The sequence below is a fragment of the Sorex fumeus genome, unplaced genomic scaffold (assembly GCF_029834395.1).
Source record: "Sorex fumeus unplaced genomic scaffold, SorFum_2.1 ptg000007l, whole genome shotgun sequence".
Lineage (NCBI taxonomy): Eukaryota > Metazoa > Chordata > Mammalia > Eulipotyphla > Soricidae > Sorex > Sorex fumeus.
Window position 1 is genome coordinate 34,281,721 of NW_026606064.1, and position 12,415 is coordinate 34,294,135.

Here is a 12,415-nt window from a genome sequence, read left to right on the forward strand (position 1 = left end):
CTATCAGCCAGCTTTCTTAAGTGCCTCCTCTACAGGGAGATTCCTGTAGCACTGATTTGGTGACAATAATTTCTGTAATGCGCCACTGACATAATTCCCAGTCAACTTGTCTCACCACAGGATGGTAAGACCAATGGAAGGCAGACATATTGAATATACTAAAAGGAATTTGAGTATTGGAAGATTTCTCCCTCTAAAAGTCATTGGATGGGACTATTATTAGAGAACAAGAAGATTCGCATTGCTCCCTCGGGAAATAGGGTGAATGAAATTGCCATCCGATGCTGATGCTTCTCTTTGGGACCAATTGTTACTTGACACTGAGCCCACAAGGAACAGCCTCCTTCAAGGGCCAGGGTGTAGTTAAGTGAAACATGTCTACCATCTAACTGAGAAACTAGTACATGTAAGCAAATACCTATAGTTCTTCACTGAATAAATTCATTGAATAAATTGAATTTCAGTGACACAGCAAAGCTTTTGAAAAAGAATTCCTAAGCTTAAAATCCCATTTCATCAATTAGAATCAATATATAGTTAATTTATGAGAAGAAACCAAGAGCATAAAATGAAGGAAAAAAGTTTTTTTAACAAACTAGTTAGTCACATGTAAAAGAATGAAATGGAATCATTATTTCACCCAGACAAAAATAGCACTGTTCTCCTGCTGTTCATCGATTTGCTCGAGCGGGCCCAGAAACATCTCCATTGTGAGACTTGTAACTGTTTTTGGCATGTCGAATACATCAGGGGTAGCTTGCCAGGCTTTGCCGTGCAGGCGAGATACTCTCGGTAGCTTGCCGGGCTCTCCGAGAGGGGCAGAGGAATAGAACCCAGCTCTGCCGGGCTGACCATGCACAAGGCAAAAGCCCTACCACTGTGCTATCGCTCCAGTGCTATCACTAATAGAAAAAATAAATTTAAAAAATAAAATAAAATAAAAATTAAAAGAAAATAAATGAGGAGGATGGGGGCAGGGGGAAGGCAGGCAAGTGACAAGCCTTCAGAGAAACTGTTTGGCTTTTGCCTTATCAGGAAATGCCCGCGGGCTCCCCAAAACATTGGAAGCAGCAGCCAGCCCGGGAAGGGGCGCTGCCTTTGGACAGAACCACACAGAACCCCCCCAAAGCAGACAGAAGCCAGTGCATTCAACTGCCACCTCTCCCACAGGGGATGCCTTTGCCCAGGACCAGGGATGAAGCCAAAGATCAGAGTGGTAACCAGAATAACCAATCGCCCTGAGGGGCTCTGCCGGTGACCCCCTCCCAAGCCATGATCTCATTTCTTGCAGCTGGTCCCTCCACCCGTCTGGATTGTCGCCCCCATGCCTTTGATCAGGGTGACCAGGGCATTCATTCCTCGCTGAGAATAAGCCCTGAACTCAGGTCGTGTTTCTGGGTGGGTTGGTCTGAATTTCCAGGGGTAGTGACCTCGGGTGTGGACAACGGAGTCTCCCCACAACACGAGAAGGGTACCACCTACTCTCATAACACACTTGCTTTTGTGAAGTGCAACAAGGAGGAGAACCGGAGGGGGCTCAGTGGTGGGGAGATCTGGGCCCCGAGGTGCTAGGAAGGGTGAAGAGTAAGTGCTAGGAAGGGTGGATAGTGAGGCGATGTGTGTGGGGGGGGAGGGTGCTGCCTTAGGCCTCAGCACCTCTAAGGAGTCCCAGGTTCCCCTTGATGATGTGGTTCGCTCCTTAGGGGGTTCACGCAAGGTAGTCCACACATTCCCTGGCTTAACCCTTGTCACTCCCCTCGACAAAATACACCCCCGTTTGCTCCCCCTATCTTAAGTCTGCAGAGTTGGGAGGCCAAGAGTTTCTGAAGGGAGGTCCATTTCTTTCAGCACAGAGCAGCCCCAAGAGGCAGCCTCTGGAAGAGGCTATTGGGGTGTCTTAGGGAGCAGAGGAGGGTCCAACTTGAGGGTGATGACTATGAGGTATGATAGCCATCAGACAAAAATGTTAACTCAAAATAGACAAAGACTTATATGCTGGACACAGATCTATAAAATATTGGCAGAAACATAGGCAACACACTCCATGTCATTAACTTCAATGATGTATTTGGGGATTCAAGTCCAATGGCAAGAAAAACAAATGCGAAAGTAAACAAGTGGGATTTCCATCAAACTAACAGTGTTCTGCACGGAAAAGGAAATGATCAGCAAAGCAAAATGAAATCCTACTACATAGCATAAAAAGACACATGCTAAACATCTGATAAAGGACTTAAATCCAAGCTATATGAAGAAATCACAAAACTCAGCAACAAAACAAAGAATCTATCAAAAATGGCAAGAAGTTTTGCTGGCTAGACAGAAGACGCACAGATGCCAACTGGCATGTGAAAAAAAATGTACCTCATCAGCTCAGATAAAGGAAAATGACTGAGAATGAGAAAGAAAAGTACCAAGTTATCTCTCATTTGCTATATATAAAGAAACAAGGCAAGGAAAGGGGCAAATCAAATGAAAATAAACCCTTGGATTCTTATCACAGAGATGAGGTTACCGAAGGAGGAAGGCAGAGAGGGCTAAGGATGTAGAGAAGGATCACATTGGCCTTGGTAGAACAATAAAACTGAGGGAGCCGAAGAAAGTGGAATTACGTACATTTTAAAGACATACAGTATCGTACCACTGTGAATACAGTCTTTTAACCATCATTACCTCAATTTAGACAAGGAATAAAACCTGAACAATAAAATCATAGACTCTTGAAAGAAGTTGTGATACCGGCAAGTCTTAATCTCTGAGCTCCACTGCCTAATCTATGCAATGAGGAAAATCATATATGCCTCATGGGGATTTTCTGAAGAGGAACTGCAATTATCTGAGCTTATCCACATAGGACCTCTCACAGTGTAGAATTTAGGAAAGAATTCAGTTAACTATTAGTCCTGTCTTTAACATTCCCATAGCTCTCTCATGCAGAAAATGGATTGGTCAAGTTGATAGATACTCTGTGTGTTTCTTTAGTATGAATTCTTTAGCATAAATTTTCTGTCTTCTACAGAGGATGACACCCTCAACAAACTGGAACAGGTAATAGTATAAACTGTTTTCTCCCAAATCATATGCTCCCATGTGAAATAGAAATTCCTAGTTCGAAGAGAGAGTACCTACCATTTCTACAGTGAAGTACTAAACATGAGGTAGAATTCAACACACAATAGGAAAAAAAGGGGGATTTTTATTTTATAAACCTCCCAAGTGCTAGGTGCTACCAGTAGAGACTTTTATGCAATCTGCTTTACCTTAATGAGAGAGATTTTTGCCACTATAAAAATAAGGCAGATTTTTAACTTGTGTGATTCAGACAATATTATCAGTCAATTATGTGCTTAACACTATTCTAAGAACTTGCTGGATGAAATACACACCTTGGGTCCTGACAGCACTTCTATATAGCAACAACAACAAAAAAGAAGTAAATGCTCAAGGAAACTCAGCACCAACTACATAATGTTTAGTGTCCATTGATAAAAAAAAATATTTTTTAAAACAACAACATTGAGAGCTTGATGAAGGCAGCAATAGAATACAAAATCAACCATGGTCATTTCTAACTACATTACCTGTAGACTACATGCAATCAACCGTGAATCAATATCAACTATATATTTGGGGGAATGGGGGTAGGAGGGCCACATCTAGTGGTGCTGGGTGGCAACTCCCAATCCAGTGCATGGGGGTTGTTCCTGGTGGTTCTCACAGAACCATATATTGTGGTACTGATTGAATGTGGGTCTCCCACATGAAAAACATGTTTTCAGCCTTACTAGCTATCTCTCTGCCCTCAAGTATATTTTTAAAGTTGAGGGCAGAGTGAAGATGAAAGTGAAAAAATTTCTGTGAGGAATATTCTGGTAGAATAAGGGCAATCTGATTCTTCTCTCCCTGTGCTACATGCCTTAAATGGTGACTGTTTTCTTTCAGTTCCTTGGGATGGTTCATTTTCATTGCATTACCTTCAAGTGTGATGACTCTTCAACATGTTGAAATATGATCTGAACAAATACAGAATGGTTTCTCATGCATGGAATATGAAGACAGATAGCAAGGGGATAACACTTGGCTGAGTGTAACAGGCTTTTGGAGTCAGTCAGCCTACAGAAGTGAGTTTGTCAAGGAGGTGAGATGGGGCAGGAGGGAACAGGGAACTTTAGTGATGGGTGCTGACACTTCAATAGTGGTTGTACAGTTGAAATATTGTGTGCCTAAAACCCCATTATAAGAAGTTTTGCAGATCATGATACATGCATACAAACTGGAGGGGAATATGCTGGTAAGTTCTTCTAGTTAATTTTTAATTTTCAATTATACTTCCCAAATGCAAAATATTGATTAGTTTTCTTTTCATAGCTTCTATTTCTTATTGCTATTCTCAAGTATTGACATTGTCCTGACTTCCCTTAATTCTCTGTCCACGTTTTTCCTCAGATCTCTTTCCCATTTTTGTTTTGTGATCCATACCCAACTGTTTGCTCTATGCTCAGCATCCCTCCTGATACAGTTCAAGAGACCACATGGGTTGCTGGGAATTAGATTGGCCACATGGAAGACAAGTGCCCTGACCACTGTTTTATCTCTCTGGTCTCTTCCTTTAGTTCCTGAAACACATCTGAGACCATTATACATTCTTTCTCTTGTAAATATAATGCCTGGGCTTCTGCAGGGATAATTTCTGGTTATTAATTTTGTTTCTACAAATAAAAATATCTTCTATTTGAACATAGACTATTTGAATATTTAAGAAATTTTGGAGACCAAGAGCTTGAGTGATAGTACAACGGGTAGGGCATTTGCCTTGCACGAAGTCAACCCAGGTTCAATTCCCAGTATCCAGTATGATCACCTGAACACCGCCAGGAGTAATTCCTGAGTGCAGAGCCAGGAGTAACTCCTGTGCAATGCCAGGTGTGACCCAAAAAACAAAAACCAAAAAAAAAAAAAAAAGAAATTTTGGAGACCAGATTAATTTCCTGAGCTTATATCAGAGGATTTTTTTGTCTTATAATTCAATGGTTTTGTTTATTTGTATAATGGCCTTCCCAATTACGTAGCCATGATTTTGCTCTTTTGTTGCGTCTGGCCACTGAAATCTGTTCCCAAACTTGTGTATTCAGATAGTGCTCACAAGTCTACATCCTTAATGCTGAGTGGTAGAAGGGAGATAAAAAGAAAAGGGAAGGAAAAAGTAGAAGCAGCTTTGAGTCAGGGAGAAAGGAAAGAAGGGAAGCAAAAAGAAAAAGATGGGAAAGTGAAGCGCCAGCATCTTTCTTTACCACTTAGGCTCACATGGATTCTAGAAATCTGTCTAAAGTGAAATTAAGAGTATTCACAGATCTTTTCTGAATACACATCTTGCTCTGGACATTCATGTGGCTTTCTACACATGAGTGCTTTTGAATATCTAATTGGCAAATTACTTGCATACTTAGATATTCTATTCAATTATAATTAAGTTTGTGTTTTGTACCCAAATACATTTTTGAAGTGTTTTCTTGGCACTATAATAATATTCAACCACATCAGTATATAAATGAGATATCTTATTTTCCTAACCATCTAGAGATGAATATATCTTCTCACTATTGACTAAGAATGACACTTTAGGTATAAATTAAGCCTCCAACTGCTCACATATAATCAGAGTATCTTGTATCTTGTTCTAGTCTCTCTTTTAGGGTCTCTTGCCTCATGTCCTTATCTTTTTTATGATATCACACTTTGTTTATTGCACAACTTTAATAAGTCTTCATATCTGAAAAGGCACATCCCTTTGTATTCATTGGTGACGTCTTCATTATTCTTAGTCTTAGTCTTCCTTATGAATTTTTGAATCAGCTTGAAGCTTTCGATAGAAAAAAATTATTTGAGCTTATTAAAAGTTTATTAAATCTGGAGATCAACTTGAGAAGAATTGACAGTTTTATTATTTTAAGCCTTCTTTTCCAACAACTTGATCTACCTCTTTCCATTTAGGTTCTCTAGAATGATTTTTAATAAAATTTTAATTCACTTCATAACTATCATATGCATTTTGGTTTGATTTTTCTCTTAACCACTTTCTACATAATATGTCATAAAAATTCTTATTTTTCTGTGTTTTATTATTGCCACTACTGCTAACAAGGAAGATAATTTGGTCTTTGGTTTTGAAACAATCTTGGTAATTCTAATAATTTGCAGATACTAATTTCTATGTAGACAAAGACATAATTTGCAACTAATTAAAAGTTTTATATAATCCTTAATATTTTAATATTTATATTAAAGATCCTCCACAAAATATTGAAAAGAAAATGGTAATAGGCATTCTTGTATAATTCTTAATTTTAACAGGAATTTATTAATAGTTAATTGTTATGTATGTTTGCGTTATGTACTTTTATCAGTTTCATTAAGCTTCCTTCTCTTCCTCTTTTGCTGAAATCACTTTTCTTGAAATTATGAGTCAGTAATGATATTTACATCTTTTTTTCTGTCTTTGGAGATGACCATTAGGTTTTCTTCTGCTGCTGCTTACTGTGGTGAATTATATTGAATTCCCTAATAAAAATATATTTGCATTATGAAATAACTTACTCTCTTTCGCACATCCAAACTCTCTCACTCTATTTGCTAATATTTAGTTTTCAATTTTTAGTAAGTTTAGTTAAAACCTTAAATAAAATCTTTCTTAAACTAGTCCTTATTGAATTGGAGTCAAGGTAACTCTATTCTTCTTCCCTTTCCTTCCACTATTCACTGCAGTTTTCACTGTGGCTAGGAGTTCAATTTGTCTTTTGCCAATTCATTCATTGGCTTCAGTAATGCACATGCCACATGTGAACAAAACCAACCACTGATAATGGGGTTTCACTTCCTTAATTCACTTTGCATAATCACACCATATACCATGCATTTTGCCCCAAAATACATGATTTCGCTTTTCGTGCTTGAATAGTATTCTATTGACTGTAAGAAGCAGCTTCTTTGTCCAGTCATGTGTTGATGAACACTTAAATTGATTCCATGTTTTGGCCACTATAAATAATGCTGCTATGAACACAGTGGTACACATTTCCTTTTGAACTATTTCACATGGGATAAACTAGTTTGAACACTTCTATTTTGTGGCATGTTCTTTCATTCTTTAAATAAAATAAATTAGCACTCCTGTCTTCAGCCTAATAAGACTCATCCCAGTAGCTTAGTGCTCCAGCTGGGTAACATCGTGCTGCTATGACCAAGGTGCAGAGGGCAATTAGGGCCACTCACCATGTTCAGGGTCTATCCCCAGAGGGAATAGAAAGGGAATGCCGTGCCAGAAATCAAACTCAGAGACTCATGAATGCAAGGCATACACTCCATACTTTTCAGTAATCTTCTAGGGCTCTTTTAATCCCATGCTCATGCTTACTGGAAGAAGTTCAAAATTTTAATGTAATAGACTACATCAATATTTTCTTTATGATTATTACTTTTATGTTTTATTTAAGGAATATTTTCCTACTTCAATGTTATAAAGCTATTTTATCTATGTTTTTAAACTTTATAGGTTTACCTTCCAGAATTAGATCTATAATTCCCTAGAATTGATTTTGCATATAGTGTAAAATTCAACTCAAGATTAGTTTTTTCCCAAAGGGAAATTCCATTGACCCAGCACTCTAGTGAAAAAAATCAAAAGATAATCTTTTCCTAGTAGTCTTTTAATACTGCAATGAATATTTTCATGTATGCATTCAAGGTAACTGAATTCTGTGGTCAAGTTTTTGGCCTTAAAGTTTAATATGATGAAAATTTTGATAAATTCTTTCTCTGTCTCTCTCTGTCTCTGTCTCTCGATGTCTCTCTCTCTGTATCTCTGTCTATGTGTCTGTCTGTCTCTCTCTCTCTCTCTCTCTCTCTCTCTCTCTCTCTCTCTCTCACACACACACACACACACACACACACAACTTCAAACCCAGGATTGGCAAAGTAAATATCTTAGTGTGAACAATCAAAAATAAAATCATCAATTTTTCTATTATTTTCTAATCTATACAAGATCTTAGGACATTTCAAATAAAGTCATTCTCTAACATAAAAATTAAATTAAATTATGACTTTATTGTCCAGTGTTTAATCTTTCTCCCAAGATAAGCATTTTATCATTATTAACTAATGATTATGCAGTTTCTGCATGCTTTTAACAACCCATATATTTTTTTCTTGTGAGGAGTTATTTTAATGAAGATCAATTGGCTATAAAAAGTTTTTTCTATCAGGGCCAAAGCAGTATTATGGGTAGGGCATTTTTGCCTTGTATGTGGCCAAAATCAGTTCAGTCTCTGGCATCCCATATGGTCCTGAGACCCACCTAGGAGCAATTCCTGAGCACAGAAAAAGGAGTAAGCCCTAAGTACAAAAAAAAAGGTTTTCATGTGAACTTTGAATTATTTAATCATCTTCAAATAATAATTAATCTATATATACATACATATACACACTATAAAAGGTAAAGGTAAAGGCCCTCCCATTGATCGTCGATTTGCTCGAGCGGGCCCAGTAACGTCTCCATTGGAGACTTTGTTGTTACTGTGTCTGGCATATCGAATACATCAAGGGGAGCTTGCCAGGCTCTGCCGTGCGGGCGAGATACTCTCGGTAGCTTGCCGGGCTCTCCGAGAGGGGCGGAAGAATCAAACTTGGGTCGGCCATGTTGGCCGCTTGTAAGGCGAACGCCCTACCCGCTGTGCTATCGCTCCAGCCCTATATGCTATATATACTATATGCTATATATATAAAATTTATTTACTCATATAATATTGAATATTCTTATCCTACTATCTTTTGACTTCTGACTTCACTGTTTAAAGGTGAGCTTTTTTTGAGCACACAACAAAAATGCCGTATCAGATCAATGAAATAGTATTAACCCTCATATATACATAAAATTAATTTACAATGAAGATGCCAAGAACCCAAGGTTGACAAAGGTAAGCCTATTTAATGAGTATTGGGAAACTAATAAGACATATTTTTCTGAAAAAAGAAGTAAACTGGACCCCTATATCACAGTGACAAAAAAGCTAATTTCAAATGGATTAAGGAATTTATTGTTAGACTCAAGTCCATGAATCACACTGAGGAAAACATCCTACATGCACTGGATTCCGATGTGTCTTCAATGATTCAACTCCAATGGCAAAGATGTCAAAATCAAGAACAAACAAATGGGACTACATCCAACTAAAAAGTTTCTGCCTGCAAAAAATAAAGACGTACTAAATGGAAAAAATATTCATGCTCCATAGATCTGAAAAAAATACTAATATCCTAGATATATAAAAGTATACACAAACATCAACAACAACAAAAACCAAACAACTGGGGGTTGGAGAGACAGCTCAAAGGGCTATTCCACATGCTTTGCATTTTGCATGTAGGACTGTCAAGTCTGATTCCCAAAATCACATAATCCATGGAGTATCCCTGAACACCACCAGGTTTGGTCCAAAATATAAAAATAAAAACAAGACAACAAACAATGGGAGAGAAGCAAGCAGACACTTCCTCCAAAAAAGGACAAACAGATGGCTAATAAACATATGGAAAATATTCATCATCACTTTTTATTGGGGAAATGCAAATCTAAATGACAATAATAAGATACCACCTAACACTAGTTATAATGGCCTAAAACAAAAAGGCCCAAATCTATGTCTATGTCAGTCTATGAGACTGACCTGAGTTCAAATCTTGCAATCCCATCTAGTCCCCCAAGAACCTCCAGGAGTGATTCCTAAGCACATAGCCAGAAGAAAGTCCCGAGCACCACCAGGTATGGTGGACAAGAGAAAAATTGCCTAAATCAAAAAGGCCATAAACAACAAGTGCAAAAGAAAAATTGCCTAAATCAAAAAGGCCATAAACAAGTGCTGACAGAGATGTGGTTTAAAAAAAAAAAAAAGGAAAGAAACCCATTCATTTCTGATGGAAATATGGTCTGGTTAAGTTTCAATGGAAAACAGTATGGAGACTTCCAAAAAATTAAAACTAGAACCATAATATAATCCAGCAATTATACTACTTGACAACTATGCAGAGAACACAAAAGCATTAATCATAACACAAAATATGTATGTACATTAATGTCTGCTGCAGCACTATTTACACGACACAAGTCTGGAAACAACCTATACACCCTGTAACAGATGGATGGATAAAAAAGTTGTGATGTGTATACACAATGAATGCTACTCCGTCATAAGAAAATATAAAATAAGGCTTGCTTTTTGCTCTAACTTGACTAAAACTAGTTGATGTCATGTTAAACAAAATGTCAGAAGGAAAAAGAAAACTACCTGATGATATCTCACATGGCGTGTAATGGAATATAGCACAGGAACAATATCCATTGAAGATAAACCCTTCTATTACAAAAACACAACTGAAGTTACTGGGTCCAGAGAGATAGTAGAACATAAGGCATTTGGTTGCACACACCTGACCTGGATTTTATCCCTGTTGACAAACATGGTCCCCCAAGCCCACCAGGAGTATTCACTGAGCACAGAACCAGGAGTGAGTCCTGAGAATCTCTGGGAGCTCTGGCAAAAAATCAAAAACAAAAACCAAAAAGAACTGAGGTTACCAAGAGGAGATGGGGCTAGGGACAATAATGGACCTAGGCACCGTGCTGATAGTGATGAAGTAACTTTGTAAACCGGACTGGAGCAATAGCACAGTGGGTAGGACGTTTGCCTTGCACATGTCCAACCCAGGTTCAATTCCCAGCATCCCATATGGTCCCCTGAGCACCGCTGGGGTAATTTCTGAGTTCAGAGCCAGGAGTAACCCCTGAGCATCACTAGGTGTGACCCCCCCCCCCAAAAAAGGAGGCAATAAATATTAACACAGTGTAAAATATCACCTTAAAAAAATTTAAGTGAAAATCAGCTGTTCAATTCATGTTTTACTTTGGCGGGATGGTGGGGGTGGGGGAGTTGCATTTCTTCACTGTCTTTTAAGATATACGTCTACTTTTAAGATCTATCTGGGTCTACTCTTCTGCTAATATGCCTAGGGCATGACAATTTCTATTTGTTTATAGATTACCAGAATAATCAAACATTCTTTCCTTTCATTTATAATCCTTCATAACGTTCAGAATAGCCCTCTACATAGGTGGAATATATATTTTTTTACTTTTTTATTAGATTGACTTTGTGGCTTCTTGTGGGCTGTCAATGGGCAATAAAATATTAGCAAATGCAATCAAACGGAACATTGAAAAGATCTAGTCTACTCTGCTTTGCTCTGTTCTTAGACTTGTGAATCTCAACAAGGCCATATAGATTAAATTTTGGGGGTCCAATGTTCCATAGAGATGATTATCATTAATAATACAGTTGTATATACTTGGAAGTTTCTAAGATAAATTCTATAAATATTCTCACCCAAAAGAACATCAATACTAACTACATCCTGTGATGAAGATGTCAGCTAACAGTATGGTGTTAATTATTTTGCAGTAGTCACTGTCACTGTCCTCCCATTGTTCATTGATTTGCACGAGCGGGCCCAGTAAAGTCTCCATTGGAGATTTTGTTGTTACTGTGTTTGGCATATTGAATACATCACGGGTAGCTTGCCAGGCTCTGGCGTGCGGGTGAGATACTTTCGGTAGCTTGCAAGGCTCTCCGAGAGGGGCAGAGGAATTGAATTCAGGTTGGCCATGTTGGCTGCGTGCAAGGCAAACGCCCTACCACTGTGCTATTGCTCCAGCCCTTTGCAATAGTAAGTGTATCAAATTATCCTGATGTGTCCCTTAAGCTTACACAAAATTGTGTCAGTGGCTCAGTAAGTTTTTATCTGGATGGAGAGATGGATTGATAGATAGAAAGGAAAAAAGAAACTTAACATAGCAATCTCTTGGACTTGACAAGAGACTCACTCAAGGAATCTTGAAGGTACCAAAATCAAAGATTTCAGTTCAAGTCTCTTATATAAAACGGCAAAGTTATCTGCACAGATCTATGTCCCAAGCACTGTATCCTTTAAAACATCTGTAGATCATTTGGACTACGAAGGCAATATCCACGCCATGTACTGTATTACTTATAAAATAATAATTAAAAAAAATTGTATCTCTTCATTAAAGATACCCTATGTAGGTCTAAATATACAGTATACAGTTTTGACTCACATTGATTACATTCACAGATGCAGAACCTGAAGATACAAATTAAATTGTGTATTTTACCATAAAACCTGGCATGGGTGGACATCTCTCTGATTTTCAGTGTTCTCTAAGCATTTGTGCAATTAGAAAGCTTAAAAACATTTTTTCTGTTCAATCCAGGATTTACAAGCATTCTAAACCAGAGGGAAGATTAAATATGCCTACCACATTGTTAGAAGTAAAAGTCTATCGTGA

General features: G+C 38.0%; 1 protein-coding gene across 2 annotated transcripts in view; it reads right to left on the minus strand.

The window, feature by feature from the left end:
- Nucleotides 1-12,415, minus strand: part of NELL1 (neural EGFL like 1) — a 1,007,676-nt gene that overhangs the window by 764,495 nt on the left and 230,766 nt on the right. The gene's annotated exons all lie outside the window — the stretch shown is intronic.